Source organism: Xenopus laevis, chromosome 8S (assembly GCF_017654675.1).
Source record: "Xenopus laevis strain J_2021 chromosome 8S, Xenopus_laevis_v10.1, whole genome shotgun sequence".
Taxonomy (NCBI): Eukaryota; Metazoa; Chordata; class Amphibia; order Anura; family Pipidae; genus Xenopus; species Xenopus laevis.
The window spans coordinates 28,136,659-28,155,608 of record NC_054386.1 but is presented as its reverse complement, the minus strand read 5'-3'; the positions used below and the strand labels follow the sequence as shown (position 1 = coordinate 28,155,608).

Below are 18,950 nucleotides of genomic sequence, written 5' to 3'. Positions count from 1 at the left end.
GCCCCAGTGTGTGTATAGCTGTGCATGCTGGGAGTAGGCATTGTTGCTGTGTATCTATGCAATATACTGCCCATTTTACTGGCAGCTCCTTGCCAAAGACACAACTAACACACACACACACACACACACACACACACACACACTGTGACCAAGCCCAACTGCAAGGAAGCTCTTGTTATGGGAACCAGAGAAAATACAGTTTTTCCTGCAAACACAGGCTGAGAGGGGGGTGTAAGATTGCCAGCCCCCCCCCCCATAAACCCACATATAGTATCAGTCAATCATACAATATGATTATATAATAATATAATATACCTTACTGGGGAAAATCATTCTAGGAACCCCCTAATTGCTGACCAGTCAATGGCCCCAATGGGAAGCACCTGTTTCCTCAATGGTTACACCCCTGAATACAACCCATTTCTATGTCTCATTCCTCTGAGACCAACTGCAACCTGTGTTAAAAACCATCACTAAGACCCCTGTAAAGGGGAAGCACACCCTAAATCCATGCACAATTGATATCCCCTTTCTCTTCTATATAAAGCTAGCATGTTGCTCTATGGCTTCTGGCAGCCTTGTGTATTAGCATTTCTAATTTTCCATGAGCATGAAGCACAAGTACAGCATCAGAATGCATTAAATCCATTAATGCATTAAAACTGAATGCATCAGTTCACTGCATCAATACAAACACATGGTACGGAGAGCTGTTGCTCAACTACAACTTCCAGCCATTCACTGGTTAAATCTGGGACAGGTATTATAATTAACCACTTGATCAGCAATAATGCAAGCGGCCACTGGAGGGAGCTCCCACACAGCAGATATGAAGAACAGGGGCTTTGCAGGAATCCAGTGCTGTAACAATGTAGCAGAAGTAAGAACTACCAGGGCAGTGAATAGACAGGTTCAGCAAAGATAGATCCACATAATTATAAATCCACTAAGCATGAGGAATGAATAGATGGGGAAGGATGATAGTTTATATCTGCTCCTGCCAACAGGTTCCCAAATTGTATCCCCAGAAAAGATGTCCCAGAAGGACCCCAGTGTCCATACAATGAGGATCCAGCAGAGCTACTGGGTGAAGGACACGAGTGAGGAGAGGCTGATGCAGTCGGGGAAGTTCTTGTATCCAGGGAGGTGACCCAAGTGGACTACTACAGCATGGACACGCATGAGCTTGCCATGAACAAGACGTGACCGGGGGCAAATGTCAACTCATTGTAGACCAAAATCAGCGGGTCATTTGGACAAAGCCAAGCCGAAGAGGACAGGCGGATACTGTATGACACAAAGTGACGGCACAATTGGTAAATCAGCCAGTCACGTGGCCAAAGACACCGGCAAGAACAACCAGAAAGCATCAAAGGCCAGTGATGAGACTGAGTGTGACCCGTCCAACACCAGCACACTGGCACGGAACAGGGGATTGGAGCTTATCTGGCCCTCATTCTGCACAAAGAGGGGGAGTTCAGCAGAGTGGCCCCAGGGGACAAGACAAGGCACATAATTTATGCAAGTACAGCAATGACTCTGGGTGACTTTATACAGGGGAACGGCATCCACTACCACATCACCCATGCCACCTACACACTGAGGGCACCTACACCATTATCCTGAGAGCGGATGTGGCGACTTCCAAACAGGCTGCACCGATTAGCCTCAATGTGGAAATCAATAACGTGACGCAAGGATTCCAGCAAATGGAAAAGCTGACGAGCGAACTGGACTTTCGGCCCCAGACCAAGGCATAAGGGAAAGATCCACTTGGCAATGTCCTGACTCTCTGATACCAACTGATACTCAGTGCAATACTTGTGTTTTCCCTAGAGCCCCATATCAGCCATGAACACTGCACTTTGGCATTAGCATGATGAGGTTGCTAAGGCCTGTAACCCTGGTAACCATGCAGAGGATATGAGGCTCTGCATATAAACCAAAACCACAACAGTCTGGCATTTAGCACTACAGTTAGCATTTTATTAAGGGTAATTGTACCCTTTAAATAACTAGACAATCTAAAGATGCCCCAGAAGCCCTGGTTCTGACCCACCTTAGCCTCGGTCTGTTCCACTTTATGACAGCCGTCTGCCCTCTGTGCTACAGGCATCTGAACCCTTGCCAGGCCTTGGATACCATTCCCTGCTCTGTCCCATCTGTACCCGTGCCAAGCACACACATTTCCTCTATACATAGTGTTAGGGTCCCAGGAAAGAGACTCATGAACCCCTAAAACACACAGATCCAGGAGAGTCACATCTCGTGAGGCGAGAACTGATCATTCATCAGCAGGAAAGCAGAGTAATACCTACAGGCAGGTTCCTCCAGGTGCCATAACCAGAGAATGCTTTGAGCCGGTATCTCCCCTACATGCACCGGAATTAAATAATTAGCTGTATCATTGCTAGAAATAGTGATCAGAGAGTGCTGAGAGAGGAGCACTATGTAGTGGAGCTGAACAATACATACCATTATATGGCTGCACTCTGTACTGAACTCTGCCATCAGAAATAAAAGCAGTAACCTTTGGCATCAGTATAGGGGAGTGTATTTCCTGGTACTCATACGACTGTCTCTACTTCCTTTGCAAGGGGGAGTGTATTTCCTGATAGTCATGTGAAAACCTGTGGGCCCACCAGAAAACCTTAGACCGTGGGCCCACTTTCCAACTATTATTCAACCTCTTTATTCTCTTAGTCTTTTATATCTACTTGCTAGTTGAGCCTCCTTTTGCAAATGTAACCGCCCCTAAATTTGATGGCAGCCGAGCATGGACAGCCTGCTTCAAATCATTCCATAGATTTTCAATGATATTCATTCAAGTCGGATGGACTGTGACGGCCATTCCAGAATATTGTACTCCCTCTGCATAAATGCCTTTGTAGATTTCGAGGTAAATTTAGGGTCATTGTCTTGTTGGAATATCCAACCCCTGTGTAACTTCAACTTTGTGACTGATGCTTCAACATTATCCTGAACAATTTGTTGATATCGGGTTGAATTCATCCAACCCTCGACTTTAACAAGGGCCCCAGTCCCTGAACTAGCCACACAGACCCACAGCATGATGGAACCTCCAGCAAATCTGCAAATCAGGTGTTTTTCTTGGAATGCGGTGTTCTTCTTCCGCCATGCAAATCGCTTTTTGTTTTGACCAAATAACTAATTTTTGTCTCATCAGTCCAAAGCACTTTGTTCCAAAATGACTGTGGTTTATCTAATTGAGCTTTTGCATATAACAAGCGACTCTGTTTGTGGCGTGAGTGCAGAAAGGGCTTCTTTCTCATCACCCTGCCATACAGATGTTCTGTGTGCAAATTGCGCTGAATTGTAGAACAATGTACAGATACACCATCTGCAGCAAGATGTTCTTGCAGGTCTTTGGAGGTGATCTTTGGGTTGTCTGTAACCATTCTCACAATCCTCCACATATGCCTCTCCTGTATTTTTCTTGGCCTGCCAGACCTGGGATTTACAGCAACTGTTCCTGTGGCCTTCCATTTCCTGATTACATTCCTTAAAGTTGAAACTGACAGTTTAAACCTCTGAGATAGCTTTTTGTAGCATTCCCCTAAACCATGATACTGAACAATCTTTGTTTTCAGATCTGTTGAGCATTACTTTGAGGATCCCATGCTGTCAATCTTCAGAGGAGAGTCAAACTGAAGCACAACTTGCAATTGGTCACCTTAAATACATTTTCTCATGATTGGACACACCTGTCTATGAAGTTCAAGGCTTAACAAACTAATCCAACCAATTTGGTGTTGCCAGTTATCCGTATTGAGCAGTTACATGCATTCAAATTAGCAAAATGACAAGGGTACCCAAATTTTTGCACAGCCAGTTTTTCACATTTGATTTTCATACAACTAAATACTGCTTCACTAAAAATCTGGTTCCTGGGAAATGAAAGACATACCACTGTTATCTTTTTTGATGAAAGTGGAGTAAATTATTATGCAGGCTGAGAGGGGTTCCCAAACTTTTTCATATGACTGTATATGCATAGCAACACCAGCCTGCTTTGGCTTCTGCCAGCCAATCTCGTCTGGGAATGAGCCGGCGAGCGCTGGAAGCACTAACAGCATCAGAGAACGTGAAATCAGAATCCGCCTGGTGGTTCCAGCAAAGATGAAAGTGTAACCTGCTACAGTACATACCTGCCAGAGCTTCCAATTACTGCACCCAAGCACATTTCTCCCAACCTCATAAAAACCAGCTCAGCCTTGAGGGGAGCTGCCCAAGAGATTAAAGCAGGCAGCTGCAAGCACACATATTAAAGGGGAAATACACCACTTATTAACAGGGCTAATCACCATTTCTCTTTCCCATTAAAGGAGCACTAAGGTCCCAGAAACTCCTTCCTTTAATATACAGCAGCCCTAGTGCAGGTTCCCTGAAACACATAGGGAATAGTTTCCAAGGCAAGCAATATGGCAGCTCCCAGCCACTAGCAATATCATACTTCTCTCCTGTTTGAGAAGCTGATCAGACGTAAACATATAATGGACAGAGCCATTTTCCTTTGCACATCTGATTTCCTGTTCCTGAGGTCTCTGCACTCTCTAAGCAGGTGGAACAAAGTCCATACACATGCGATGGTCACATTATAAATGTTTGGAGCATTTAGCTGCGATATATTCATGCAAATACTGACTGTCAGATAAATAGGAAGCAGACATTGATCACGAACTGTCAGTCTCACCCACAAGGCAGATTTATATCCAGACTCCAGGGAGGATTAATTGCTATGGCGCAGCCAAGGACATAACGTTTATTGGCAAACCAATCATTCCTGCAAACAAGGGGGATTGGGGGAACGGGCAGATGCACAAAAGGGCTTTATTGCCCTGATATAAAGTACCTTCAGTACCCCAACGGACAGAGATAATGCTGACACTGCACATCAACAGAAGTTGAACATGGAACTGCTTACTAACACTTACTTATTTCAGCCTCCAGTGCAGACACCAGGGAGGGCAATGTATTTGCTTTTTCAGCTCCCTAGAGTATGGACTCCTGAAACAAAACTGGGGAATGCTTTTCAGGGTGCACCCCATATAGTTGATGCAGCCAATCTGTTTTGCTCAAAAATCTTTGCATTTTGCACCAGTAATCCGCTACTACATTCTGAATGAACTAATATGAGAAATATCTTGTATCGTGTGCCATTCTATTATGACTAAAAAGCAGTGTTATTCTGTCAATATAAAGCCTCCCGCTGCTTAATCATTAGAGATAAAATACTGGAATCTGAAAAGAAGACTGGGACTGGGAAAGTGACAGCAACCGGTAGCCAATCAGATCATTGTGACACCAACAGGGCTGGAGCAACCTGTAACCAATCAGAACATTGGGACACCAACAGGGCTAAAGCTACCTGTAGCCAATCAGAACACTGGGACACCAACAGGGCTAGAGCAACCTGTAACCAATCAGAACACAGGGGTGGGACACCAACAAGGCTAGAGCAACATGTAGCCAATCAGATCATTGAGACACCAACAGGACTAGAGCAACCTGTAGCCAATCAGATCATTGCGACACCAACAGGGCTAGAGCAACCTGTAGCCAATCAGAACACTGGAACACCAACAAGGCTATAGCAACCTGGGCCAATCGGAACAATGGGACATTCACATGGCTAAAGCAACCTCTACCCAATCATACTGGGCCCCTACAATCCTGGGCCCCTCAGCAACCACAACCTGCAAAAGGCAACAGTTATCAGAAATCACAGGAAATGCTTGACGGAAACAAAGTATCGAGATACAATTGTTTCTCATTTCTTCTTCCTCTTAAGCAGCGGCAGCAGTGCCACATGTCCTGTTAATCAGCTAGTCAGAACCAGCAGTGTAGGGAATATAAACAGCCCTACCCACACAGATTTCCAGAGAATTGACATTTACACATAGCTATAAACTCGGTAGAAATGAGGAAAGAATGGATATTGGGAAGTCACACGTATATGACAAGTATCTTGCATTTAAACAACTCTTTTCCAGGAAATCTCTCTCGTGCCAGGCTCTAGTGCAAAGGGTGGGCTCTGATATGGGTCAGCCCCACAGCAAATCCTCCTGGAGAGGAGATTAGTCAAGCGACAGATTATAACAATTTAGGCTGAATAAAGAAAGGGATAATTCCATGTACAAGGCAAATCTGGGCAGTGTAAGGGGGGACATTGGTGGAGTGCTTGGCTCTGACCCATTGCTCTCCAGAAGAATACCAGGGTGATACTGGGTCACAATGGCTGGTAAAGAAAAATCATGGGAGTCGTGGTTCCGCAGATTTGGGTGAAGTAAAAGATCCATTAAAGTACGAGATCCATTCTGAGAAATAATACAATAAAACAGCCAGAGAGATACCCTCCAGCACAACAATCCATTGGATAGTGACACGTCAATTTGCAGGTCCCCAAAAGATGTTCTTGTGATTCCTTTTTTTCGGGGGAAAATGAAAATAAACTAGACGTGCATCTTAGAAACAGGCAGAACAAACTCTTTTTCCATCTTGGGGATTGGAAACACTGTGATTGCATTACTTATATGAACATGGCTTTCTCTTATATACCCCGCCCCCCAAAAACCCCAGAATCTACAGGTGCAGAGGACACCGGTACTTTCTGCGTCTGCTCAATGGCAGGTGTAATGCACAGGTTACCTTGGGTCTAGCGCCAACCATCTAGAATCCCTGCAAAAAAAGCAAGACAGTACTGCGGATATATTTGGGGTGAAAAGGCCTGGCAGGAGTACGCAGGCTCCTAATATTATTGGGATTCTATAGGCCAATATGTTCTAAATGCCCTGCAGTCCTCCAATTAGGGTTAGGGTGGTTCCTTTGGCTACTCTTCTCCATATCACACATCTATAATTTTGTTAGGGTACAATCGGGGGGTCTGCTCTGGCAATGACAATTTAAGAACAGCCGTGAGGCTCCTAGAAGTATCCCCCCTCCCCAAATGATACCCATTTAAATAGCTTTGGGCTGTGAAACCAGTGAATGCTTCGCTTAGGTTCGGTCACTTAACTCTCGCATCTGCTAAACCCGTTTAACCAGTCAGCTATTTATAACAGCTTGCAGGGTAGAAAAATAATACGATTGGACTGAAAACAGCCGAGGCTTTAGGAGAAGAACATTCTGCTTCCAAACAGAGCTTGGCCCCCTACACGCTTACCTGTGCCATAAGGGAACAGTGCGGGGCACGACTTCTACAATAACAAAAAATAATGGGAAACAATGAGGTTTCTTATATGCAAGGACATTCACCGATAGTGACCCTGCACATGGCCTTCTTTGAGCAACTGAGACACAGATATGGGCCAATGTAAGCACATGAGCTACTTTGTTATATTCTACCTGATAGTACCCATGAACCTTCTGGGTATCAGTGACATCCCACCAATACCTGTCCAACATCTCATTCCCAAATCAGCCAACCCAAACTCCTCTGGGAAGGTTCCCACTAGATGTTGGAACATTATTGCTGGGAGTTCCATGAGCATTAGTAAGGTTGGGGATCAGGCTCACAGTCAGGGTTCCAATTGGGTTGAGGTTCTTCCCATCTCAGAAAACCCATTCTGTATGGCCCTGGCTCTGTGCATGAGGGGGGCATTATTGTGCTGAAACAGGAGAGGGCCTTCCCCAAACTGTTCCACAAAGCAGGATACACGGAATTGTCAGGAATGTCATTGTACCCTGTAACAGAAAAGAGAGTTGGAAAACTGAAGGCAAAGTGTCCCAATTAAAAGACACTTAATACATGTGCATTCTCAGCAAATGAGAAAAATGATTCTATTTGGTTCATGGGTTGTTGGGCAGCTCCGGCCGATGTAATGAATACAATCAAGTAAAATATTAAAAGTGTCTCAGATCAGTAAACAGGGCAATGTTTATCTGTGTTTATTGGTTGCTATAACTACTGTCCTTTTCGCCGAGCAAAGTGCTAATACTGTATTTTCCCTGGGCTGTTCGCTGGCTCAGATCCTGTGCCAATAACGGGTAGTGGACACACGGTGTAGCCACGTTGTTATCCAGAAATTGGCTGCCCATACACAGAAAGTTCTGCTGCTTTGGCAAGCACTGGGCCCAATTTGAATATTCAGTCCCCTGGGTAATGACATGGGGGGACGACATGATCTGAACACTGATTGGTCCCTTTAGAATCAGACCCGCACTGAAGCTTCAGCAATCAATTAAAGATACTTCCAATGGCACATTCCTACATTCCATAACAGTCCAGATTATTGATGTGATGGCATCACCAAGCCCAGGTAACACTGATCCATATTCACATAGCTGTTCAGGAGGACACAGAGCCCTTATGATGAGCTGAGCTTCTCAGCAATAGCAGTTGGGTGATAAATGTCGAATGTCAAACTCTGTTGCATTTTGTAATTCTTTGTTAGCGGGACTTTGAATATCACCACCAATTTACCACCATCTATTTTGGCCATTTAGACACATTTGTTCTCACTACAAGATGCCAGACAAACATTCCCATAAAGTGGGCCAAATGATCTGTTAATATCCAAGGGAAGTCTTGCCCAACCTGCAGCCCTATAAATCATCAACACCAAAGGCAGTCAAGGAGTACTTGTTTACTGTAGTTCAACAACAAGGTGTCCATCCCCTGCAACAACCCAAACAAGCCAAGATTCGGACCATGGGTGCAACCAGTAAAGAAGCAGACACTGCGACCCAGTTCGTCTGGTTTTGAACTGGACAGCCTGGTTTTTCCCTCTGATAAGTTGTTTCAATAAATGTTTAAAGGAGCCCAGTAAGTTCTAGTTATGAACAGCTCACACCTCCAGCAAAACATAAATGCCAAAATGCATCCCCACCATGGTAGCTGAGCACCTAGCTGCGGTGCTGTCCATATGCTCGCACACATAACAGCTTCCTGCATTCCTTACACTGCACTTAGCACACAACTGTATCACATGTCTAGAAGTGTTTGTGATGCCTTCTCTATACATTGTGTGTCAATACTACAGCCTCCTGGCACTGCAGCTCCCTGACTCGCTGTAATGACCGAGTAGCCAAATTCCATACTCTATGAACAAGACCAGCACCCGCAACTCTCAAGTACACACAATTGGCAGCCCATGGTGACTATTAACTTCAATTAATTAAATGGGATTTTAACCCTTAAATTGTTTAACTTGCAGGGGTTGCCCAGTACCATCAATGAAGTCACCAATGACCATATACCCCATAAACTGCCTGTGAGCCATACACCATAATTAATGCTGTTTTTAGCATCAGACAAGTCTATCTTGCCCTTAAATCTGCTTTATTTTGGGTTTAAGAATCCCATCCCCTCCCACTGTGCTTCCACATTTCATACCAAGAGATAAAGTTTTCAATTGACTCCCACATGTTTTTTTTTTTATAGCCAAGAGCATTTATATGGTAGTTATGGCAACTGTAATACTATCTATTTGGGAAAGGGAGAACAGAGAGCGGCTTGTCTGGAAGCATCTTCTGGTCGCACATTCTGGAGAGTTGGGGAAAAGACAAAAGAGACGTTAACGAGCAAATAAGGGCTCATTTATTTCTAGCTTCAACCCCTAAGTCCTTGCATGGGGCACAGCCTGGGGGTCATGATGGTAAATGCCCAATCAAACACACAAGAGTAGTGCAAGATGTCTTGCTCCTATCCAATGGTGCCCATACATGGGCATACAGGGACTGCTGGTTCAGCCTCTCAATCCCCTTTCTACCCATCCCTAATCAAGGCTCGTTCAGATACTAACCAGGTCAAGGAGAAAACTATAGTCAAGTCATCAGGAGCCAACAGTTTAGGACCACTGGCGTGGACAAACTGGGCAATCCGATCCTGAGCCTATACAGCCCTTCCAGACTTATTGGCCCATGTGCAGTCCCCAGACCCAGAATGAAAAATTAGGCAGATATCTATAAGGTAGGTTAGAGTAGATCAGAGTATTGTCCCTTCCCTACAAATGATCTTGGAAGCTAAATGACAGGATTAGGGTCTTGGAACTGCATGCAGATGAACATCTGCTCAACTTTACCAAAAAAAGAGTGGATGTTTGATGTACGTTTAATGCATGAGTGAAAATGATTACATGGAAGTCTAGAAAAAGTCTTAAAGGGAAAGTTAATCCCATACCTTCTGCTATAAACACCACGCATGGAGGGTTCCACACTGCCCCCTGTGGCCATTTTATACCGGAAAAAGAACTCACAGTGACGCAGTATCGTACGATAATTTAAAGAGAGCCAAACATGATGCTTTTTATTAACATTAACAGGCCAGCTGGCTGCGCTGGGCATCCACATGGCCGGCAATAAATAAGAACAGTGCGGGCATTTTGGCAAAGCTAAATGAAGCCACAGAAGCAGGAGAGACAGGTTGTCTGACAAACACCAGGCAGCAGAAGGAAAAGACACCAGGTGCGCGACAAAAAGCACTTCCAGTCGGGAGGGAGCAGCACTGGGTACCAGACATTATATTAATTCATATAAAAGAACAGTTTATTAAATCCCCTCTGTTCTGTTCCAACATCCGAGCGACCGCAAAATAAATACATTAAATGGGAACCGAAAAAATTACAGAAGGCTCCAGAACAAATCTCTGGGCTGCACAGCCAAAGGTTGTTTTTATGGATCCACAGGGGCCAATTATGATCAGGCACTGTCACCGTCCCAGTGTCGCCAGGCTCTGTCACTGTATCCACAAGAGAGGAGATCCGATTTAGCTTACGGTTATTTGAGAGGTAACTGATAAGAACCCTCGAGCTACGGATGCAAAGAGACAGGGATTTGTTACCTCGGGCCTCAGACACTGGGTGGCCTCAGAAGACTGGGTGGATCGTATAACTACCGACAGAGAGGCGCACGTGGTGAGAGATACATGGAACCAACTTCCAGCTGATGAAGTGCAGAGCAATACATAATGTTGGAATTGAAGATATTTATTCATTTGCATGGAAACAAAAGTGGATTTAGCTAATAATGCACCTTATGGACATGGGAGGACCCAGCAGAATAGACCACATGGCTGACACAGTAACTGGCATTCCGGAATGTTGGGGACGGAGCTGCCATGGCCACGGAGCGAGACAACCCATTATCAATTCAGAAATGTCACAATAGCAGGTCCAAGATGAAACTGGGCTCTGAACCAGCGCCTCTCATACTCTGGAAGCAGCACAGCATGAATGGGAATGGAATCGGAGCCAAGTGTTAGGATTGAAATGTTCCCATGAATTGCGGGGCTGTTTTTCCTGGCAGGCAAACAAGCCCAATCCGATCTTTCCCTGTCTTCTCTCCCTTCTGCACCTCAATGAAAAAGGACAAGTTGAAGGAAGTATTACAGGTCGGCCTATTAGAAGCTGGCAGACAATAGCAAGCAGGCTACTCCGATACAGTCACAAAGAACTGGCAGCGGCTCCTCTTCCTTAAATACCTCATCACCGTTTCATAAATAAAAAGCTTGTCTCCAGCCAAATGGGATTTCTGCTCTATAATTAAGAGCTTGCTGTCAGTTGTGCTTAATGCTTCCATCAAGGGACATGTCCTACTGTACATGACCTCGTTCTTGCTCAGAGATGGAGAATAAATAAGATTCAGAGGGGGAGATTTATATGTGACATCAGATGACTTGGCCTACAGGCTCTATTGCAACTTACATAATTTTTAGTGCTCATGATAATAGCAGTTTAACAATGGTAAAATCATAATTCTGCAATGGGAGCAACCTCTGTGGTTTTATCCAGCCAAAAGTCACAAGGTTACATTACTGATGAAGGAAGCGTCTCCTGATGTTCGACTGCTCCTATCACAATATAACTGTTCAGAAAGGTATCAGGAGATGCTTTCCGCATCATCATGGCATGGTACGTGCAAGAGGGAAAACACCCCCCCCCCTGTGTTACAGAGCAGCTAATAAACTGTTAATAAAAACATACCTATACTGGAAATCTGCTTTCTCTTCATTTCAAACCGGTTTGACTGACAAATGCATCAGTCGAGTTTTACTGCCATAATATAAAGCGCTGCTTCCCTGAAACTCTCGTGTTGGTTATTGTTATTGCTGTGACTAAGACTTTCATATTATCTTTGAGGTTATTAGTGAGTCGAGCAGACTGCAATCCTTGCACAACTGGAATCCCAGTAGCCCTGATACCCTGCAGCAGCTGCTTCTGTGAGCTAGACATAAAGGGAACATATATGGTCATAACAGAAAAACATCTGTAGGCCAGATATCCTTTAATATGTGTTCCTTAAGGCTTGTGAGGTTCATTCTACAGTCATGTCTGGAAAACTGCCCCCCATCTGATTCCCAAACCAAGGGGGTTAAATACACAGTTGCCCCTCCCATTGCTGCTATAACTGCCCGGTGCTTCTGAGAAGGTTTGCACTAGATGTTGGAACATTGTTGCTTGGAGTTGCTTCCATTCAGCCACAAGAGCATTAATGAGGTTGGCCACTGATGTTGGGGGATCAGGCTCACAGTCGGGGTTCCAGTTCATCCCAGAGGGTCCAGCTGGGGTTCAGCCCACATCTCAGCAAACCCATTCTGTATGGTCCTAGCTCTGTCAATGGGGGGCATTATTGTGCTGAAACAGGAAAGGGGGTTCTTCCAAACTGTTTTAATTAAAAGTAGGGAGGGGTGTGTGTATGGATGCTCATTTGGAGGGGTTGAACTTGATGGACTTTGTCTTTTTTCAACCCAATTTAACTATGTAACTATGTAACTATGTTCCACAAAATAGAAAGAACAGAATTGTCAGAAATGTCACTAAGCCTTTTGTTGGGGATGCCACTAGCAGGTTTAGGGCAAAAAAAAATGTGTCGCATTGAACTAAGCATGTTCTGCAGACAGGAGACAAGTCTATATGGCACTGGTGGTTGCCGCCTTTAATGAACTCAATGCACAACAGGGACTTTTTGTTCTGCTGAATTATTAATGGCCAGTCTTATAGACAACATTTGTCCTAAGACTACATTTTCCGCGAAACAGTCTTGAGTATTTTAACTTGTCTCCCGATCTGAAAAGATTAGCTAATTATAGCTCTTCCTCTGGGGATAAGGGAAAAAAAGGTTTTGAAAAGGAGACTCCTGGCCTCAGTACCCTACATATGAATCTCCTTTGTTCTTTTATAAGATGGAAACTAAGGACTAGTATTCCTGGTGGGAAATCCAAAATTATTTCAAAGCCAAAACACTGAATATCATGGCCAGAGTTGTCTTAAAGAAGCATGGGGCACCATATGCCTGCCTGATCTCTCTCTCTACAATCAGTCCTAAGCTTCAGCGAGAAGCCCATCTACTTTTGCAGACAGATATCTGGCTAAGGCAGTGATCCCCAACCAGTGGCTCCTGAGCAACACATTGCTCACCAACCTCTTGGATATTGCTCCCAGTGGCTTAAAAAAAAATGTTTCAATTCCAAGCTTGGAAGGAAATGTTGGCTGCATGAAAAACAGTAGGCTCCACCAGGAACGTTGTTCATGCTTGTGTTGCTCCCCAAGTGATTTCACATTTGAATGTGATTCATGGGTAAAAAAAGGTTGGAGACCCCTGGGCTAAAGATTGGACATATATCGATCAGGTAGGTTAAAAGCTTCTATCAGGCGAGGATGACATGGTCTTCTCCTGACAGGTCTGCATAGGACTAAGAAGAGAAAATAATTGCACCAGATTTGGCCCAGCATGTGGATGGCAGAATAAAGCAAACATTTGGTCAGGTCTCCAAAAAAGCAAAACCTTGTTATTAGTTAAGGGGTATAAGGGATTTCCAGGACCTCAAATTGGAGCCCTAAACCAAAAGACGAATAAGGCCATTTATATATGGTGTAGTTTGTTAGCACTGATTAGGGTGACACCACTCAGTAGTGGGTGCCATGAGCAGATATAGGAAAGGGTTTAATGCAACTATGAGCCCACTTTAACAGTGTCAAGTTGAAACCAAGCTACTGTGACTTTAAATACTTCCAGACTCCTGAAACATGACCTTATCTTTACGGCCCACATAAATTAAAGCAAAAAGCCTGACAAGGTCCATACTGTGGGAGGCAATCGATGCATGTCTCTGTTTAATGGTTACAACTCTGCCTGGCCACCTGAAGCAGCTTCGGGACTCTCAATCACAGTGAGCCTACCTCTATTAATCTTTATATGGCAGACACCAATTAGGGAGGGGAAATGGTCATTTTACCCAGGTATTTAAGTCTGTGGTCAGCCCAACTGATACAGAGAAGGGAAGGGCCAAGTCCTTCAGGATCTGATTATTAGACCCTGTATTATCAATACAATATATTAAAGGGGTGATTCACCTTTAAGGTAACTTTTAGTATGTTATAGAATGGCTAATTCTAAGCAACTTTTCAATGGATTTTCATTATTATTTTTTATAGTTTTTGAATTTTTTGCCTTCTTCTGACTCTTTGCAGCTTTCAAATGGGCGTTGCTGACCCCTTCTAAAAAACAAATGCTCTTTAAGGCTACAAATGTATTGTTATTGCTACTTTTTATTACTCATTTTTCTATTTAGACCTCTACTATTCATATTCCAGCCTCTTATTAAAAACGGTGCATTGTTGCTAGGGCAATTTGCACCCTAGCTACCAGATTGCTTCAAATGCAAATTGAAGAGCTGCTGAATAAAAAGCTAAATAACTCAAAAACCTTAAATAATAAAAAATGAGAACGAATTGCAAATTATCACAGAATATCACTCTCTACGTTATACTAAACGTTATCTCAAAGGTGAACAACCCCTTTAAGGGTCACAAACATATAAATAATATCAAATATTGTCCGGATACCAAGCAGGGTAACAAATGGCGACTTGAGCATCTCCTCATAACCCAACCAACTATAAAGGCCAAGCCGGCAGCTACACCCTGAATGACTGTGGCTCTTCCAAGTCTCTATTTAATATGAAGCAATTAGTATTTTGGGTTTAATGGCCATTTCATTGTGCCTCCTCGGCCTGTGCTTTCATGTTATAGGCAGATATCCAGCTGGGGAATTGCTGGCCCTGTAGTAATGAATTCCAAATGTCAGCCATGCAGTAAAGGCTCACGTGGGGCAGTAAAGGCTGAGGTTCACCACTTCCCATGTGATATATATATATATATATATCAGTAACTGCCTGTGTGGGTTATACAATGTGGGAAAGACTATTACCACACTTAGGGAACGGATCAGTAATCATCAGTCAGCTATCAGCAGAGCCCTGAAAGAGGGCCATGCTTCACAGCCGGTGGCCAGACATTTTCTTTCAAATGACACAGCCTCCCCACATTTAAGTGTATGGCCTCTGGCTGGAGGTGGCAATAGAGACAATGTTCTACTATGCACGGAAGGACACTTTAACCCTGAGAGGTCTCAATGTATCCTTACCCTTGGGATGTTTTATTTAGGACTACACCCTACCTATATATTGTCTACTGAACTTTCCAGTCTGTGCCTTATGTACATTGTTTTATTCATGTCAAGTTATGTCGTATCGTATCCACTGTATATTTTTGCTCTGTTGTAGGTACCTCCCACACTACAGAGAAGATTTCTGGTTGGCCTTGGACACTTGTAAGTGGCCCCTGAGTTACTAGTAGGACTAGGCACCTACTGCATCAGATGAGACTTTGGGTGCAGGTTTGGTCAATGGGCATTTGTATTAGACTACTGAGACAGTTATGTGAACAGGGGCAGCCTGCAAACATACGGTATCTACCTCAGGTCCGATTCCCACCTGACACAAGCAAGTACTCCACTTAGACTGCAACAGTCATTATTGAAATACCTTATGACTAGTTAAGGTTTGGACTGGCAGTTCTCTGGCATGGTGTTGTCTTTGTTGTGAATGGATTACTGGGGACTGCATTACACACTTTCCCTATAATATCGACTGATAGCCTTTCCACCTTTACTGTGATGAGTACTGGATATAGGGCTAAATCAATACCCCCTTTACTTGCCAACTATCTATGCTCCACTGGTGGGCACTTGTTGGAACATGATGCTTGTAGTAGGCTTACATGGGCAAGTTACTACTCAGGGACCTGGTGTAATGACCAATAGGTATTACACAAAGCAGGGGTCTTATCTCATCCTGTATATACACATATATGTCTCTTCTAAGGGCTCTGGGTAGCCAGATGGGTTCACAGCCGTTCCCTTATGCCGTCATGTCTATATGAGAGGAGCCTGATCGCTGTGAAAGGGCAAGATAATTGTGTATATGTTTGACAGAAGGGATGGGGGTATGAATGCACGCAGGAGGTTATAGAACAAGGGGGTTAACCCAGAATGAGCCAATTGGTGTGTGTGTTCAGCTGCCAGAGGCTTTATTATTAGTCCTTTAATTGCTCCTCGGCTTTTACTATTAGGAGCTAATTTAAAGGCAAAGCTTCCAAGCACAAGCTCTACAGAATTGCCTTGCAGCAGGCCAGCCATGTTTCTGACCAGAGGGCGCGTGCCAGACCTGCAACACTTTCCTTTATTCAAATAGCAGAATTTTATTGCTTTCTTATCTGGAGTATTTACTAGAGAGTGAAGACACAGGGGACATAAACCTTTCGTACCACGCGCCAACATAATACTAAGGGTTAAAGCATGCCCAGAGCATCCCCAACGCTTTCTCAAAGTGCACCTTTCCCACCATGGACATAGCGGTTGGTGGCAGATCCGGGCAAATACCTGTCAAGCTTGCCCCATGTATCCACAGTGTGCCATGTTTTTTCCACAATGGGGCAGTTAAGCAGTGATAAGGCTGCCCTTCTGATGCCAGATACCAGATGAAACGCCTCCGCTGGTGGTCAAAGCGCCCCTCTCCACTTTCACGGCTCCCTTATGATGAACACGAGGGGTGACAGACAGACCTCCGTGCAACAAGTTGTAAAATTGCTTTGACCTTTTCAGAGGGGAATGGAACTGCCAGCAATGGCACCGCATGATCCTATGTGAGAAGTCTGTTACCATTACCAGTGCATTATTTTGTGCATTTAGCACAAAATAAAAACTGATTTATGGGAAAGGATTGGTCCATCTGTTCCGCCTGCAATATCTGCACAGACACAATATACCAGATAAAATAGTCGCCCTACCTGGTTTCCTGGAGCACCTGTGGGTGACACTACGGGACAAAAAGTTTACGGGTGGGAGGGCACTAGCCATTACTTTAGTAAGGGAGCAAGTGAAAGTAAAAATAGCTCCGCTCAAGGGCAGGTGACTCAAATTCATGCTTTATTGTCCCTGGCTTAAAGCACAATGGAAGCACTCAGCTCTGTATAGAGGCAGCTCGAGAGATATCCAATGATAAACAAAAGCAGCTCACAGAGAGGTCTGTTCCAGCTCTAGGTCTGCAGCCCGGGCACTAAGGCAAATGCAAAGCCTCTGCTTAATATGGACTACAAATCCCAACATCCCTTGCACAGGATGCTTGTAGCTATACTGAGATAAGGTGCAAACTCTGCGTATCACCCGTATTATAAGGGATCATGTACCCCCTACTGTAAATGATAAGGATATTAGAAGTCACTGAGGGGGTCTGTGACCATTTAAAGTCACAAGGCTGCAGGCTGAGTTATACGGGGAACGCTGAGTATCACTTTTGTATAAGGGATAATGTACCCCCTACTGTAAATGATAAGGATATTAGAAGTCACTGAGGGGTTTTGTAACCACATAAAGGCACAAAGGCTGAATTATAGGGGTTAGGGAGCTCTGAGATGACTTTGGATAGCCTCAGTGAGTCAAGTGACACAAATTACATAATTGAGCACCATTTATAAGCATACTGTTTCTTCAAAAAAAAAAAATCTGTATGTTGAAAGCATTAAACAGAACTAGAGGGAAACTGGTGAGAAGCACTTCTGGGGCTCATAATGTCACAGTGCATCTGTGTTTGCTCATTGGGATAACCGACAGCCATGAGCCGGCACTTTCACCTGGTGCGTGAAACTGGATACTCACAGACTTGTTGACTGACCGCAACAAACAAATTTAAGAGGGTACAGGGCTAGACCAACCTGTAGCCAATCAGAACATCAGAACTCTCATGGCGCTAAACAAGTTGTAGCCAATCACAGCATCATAACTCTCACAGGACTACATAGACCTGTAACCAATCAGAGCTCTCACAATGCTCATCCCGTAGCCAATCACACCATCACAACTCTCACAGGGCTACACAGTCCTATAACCAATCAGAACTCTCACAGGGTTCATCCTATAGCCAATTAAAGCATCAGAACTCTCACAGTGCAACACAGACCTCTCACAAGGCTCATCCTGTAGCCAGTCACAGCATCAGAACTCTCACATTACTACACAGACCTGTAGCCAATCAGACCTCTCACAAGGCTCATCCTGTAGCCAATCACAGCATCAGAACTCTCACATGGCTACACAGACCTGTAGTCAATCAGAACTTTCACAAGACTAGACTCTGTCCTGTAGCAAGTCACAGAGTTTTAGACCAACCTGTCCAACATCAGAGCATCACAACTCTAATGGCGCTAGGCCATAAAATCCAGTACAAAAAGCAACAAGGCCAAGATGTCAGAATGTTTATCTACAGTAACATAATATTCCACAAATCATTTCCTACAATGATCACCATGTAACAATGTACTTTTCAGAGATAAAGCAACAGCAGCAAAAAAGGCAACACTAAGGTCATGGATAACGCCCCATTCTATTTACTTCTTATACCCATAATGCCATGGGGGATATTTCATAATGTTTATATGGGTCTTTTCTGCCACTTAAACCAAAATAAACACAAACTCATTCTCCGACTATTACCTGGTAATAAAGAAAGAGAAAGTAACACTGCGGCTAATCTTGTCTCAAATTTCTTCAGTGCGCACTCTGACTGGCACAGAGGACTACATGCCAGTATATGTGTGTGGCACCTTACAGATTGGCAGTGGATGGTGCTCATGACAACCTGGAAGTGAGACACG

The 18,950-nt window shown here is 44.1% G+C and overlaps 1 protein-coding gene across 5 annotated transcripts in view; it reads right to left on the bottom strand.

Moving 5' to 3' along the window:
• LOC108699894 (ras-specific guanine nucleotide-releasing factor RalGPS1) overlaps positions 1 to 18,950 on the bottom strand; it is a 146,940-nt gene that overhangs the window by 125,151 nt on the left and 2,839 nt on the right. Inside the window, exon 1 of one of the 5 annotated variants that reach the window (XM_041574490.1) lies at positions 10,993 to 11,888. The exons of the other annotated variants lie outside the window; for them this stretch is intronic. The gene's annotated coding sequence lies outside the window, so the exon portion shown is untranslated. Of the gene's footprint in view, positions 1 to 10,992; positions 11,889 to 18,950 lie in introns of those variants that run through there. 5 annotated transcript variants of the gene reach the window in all.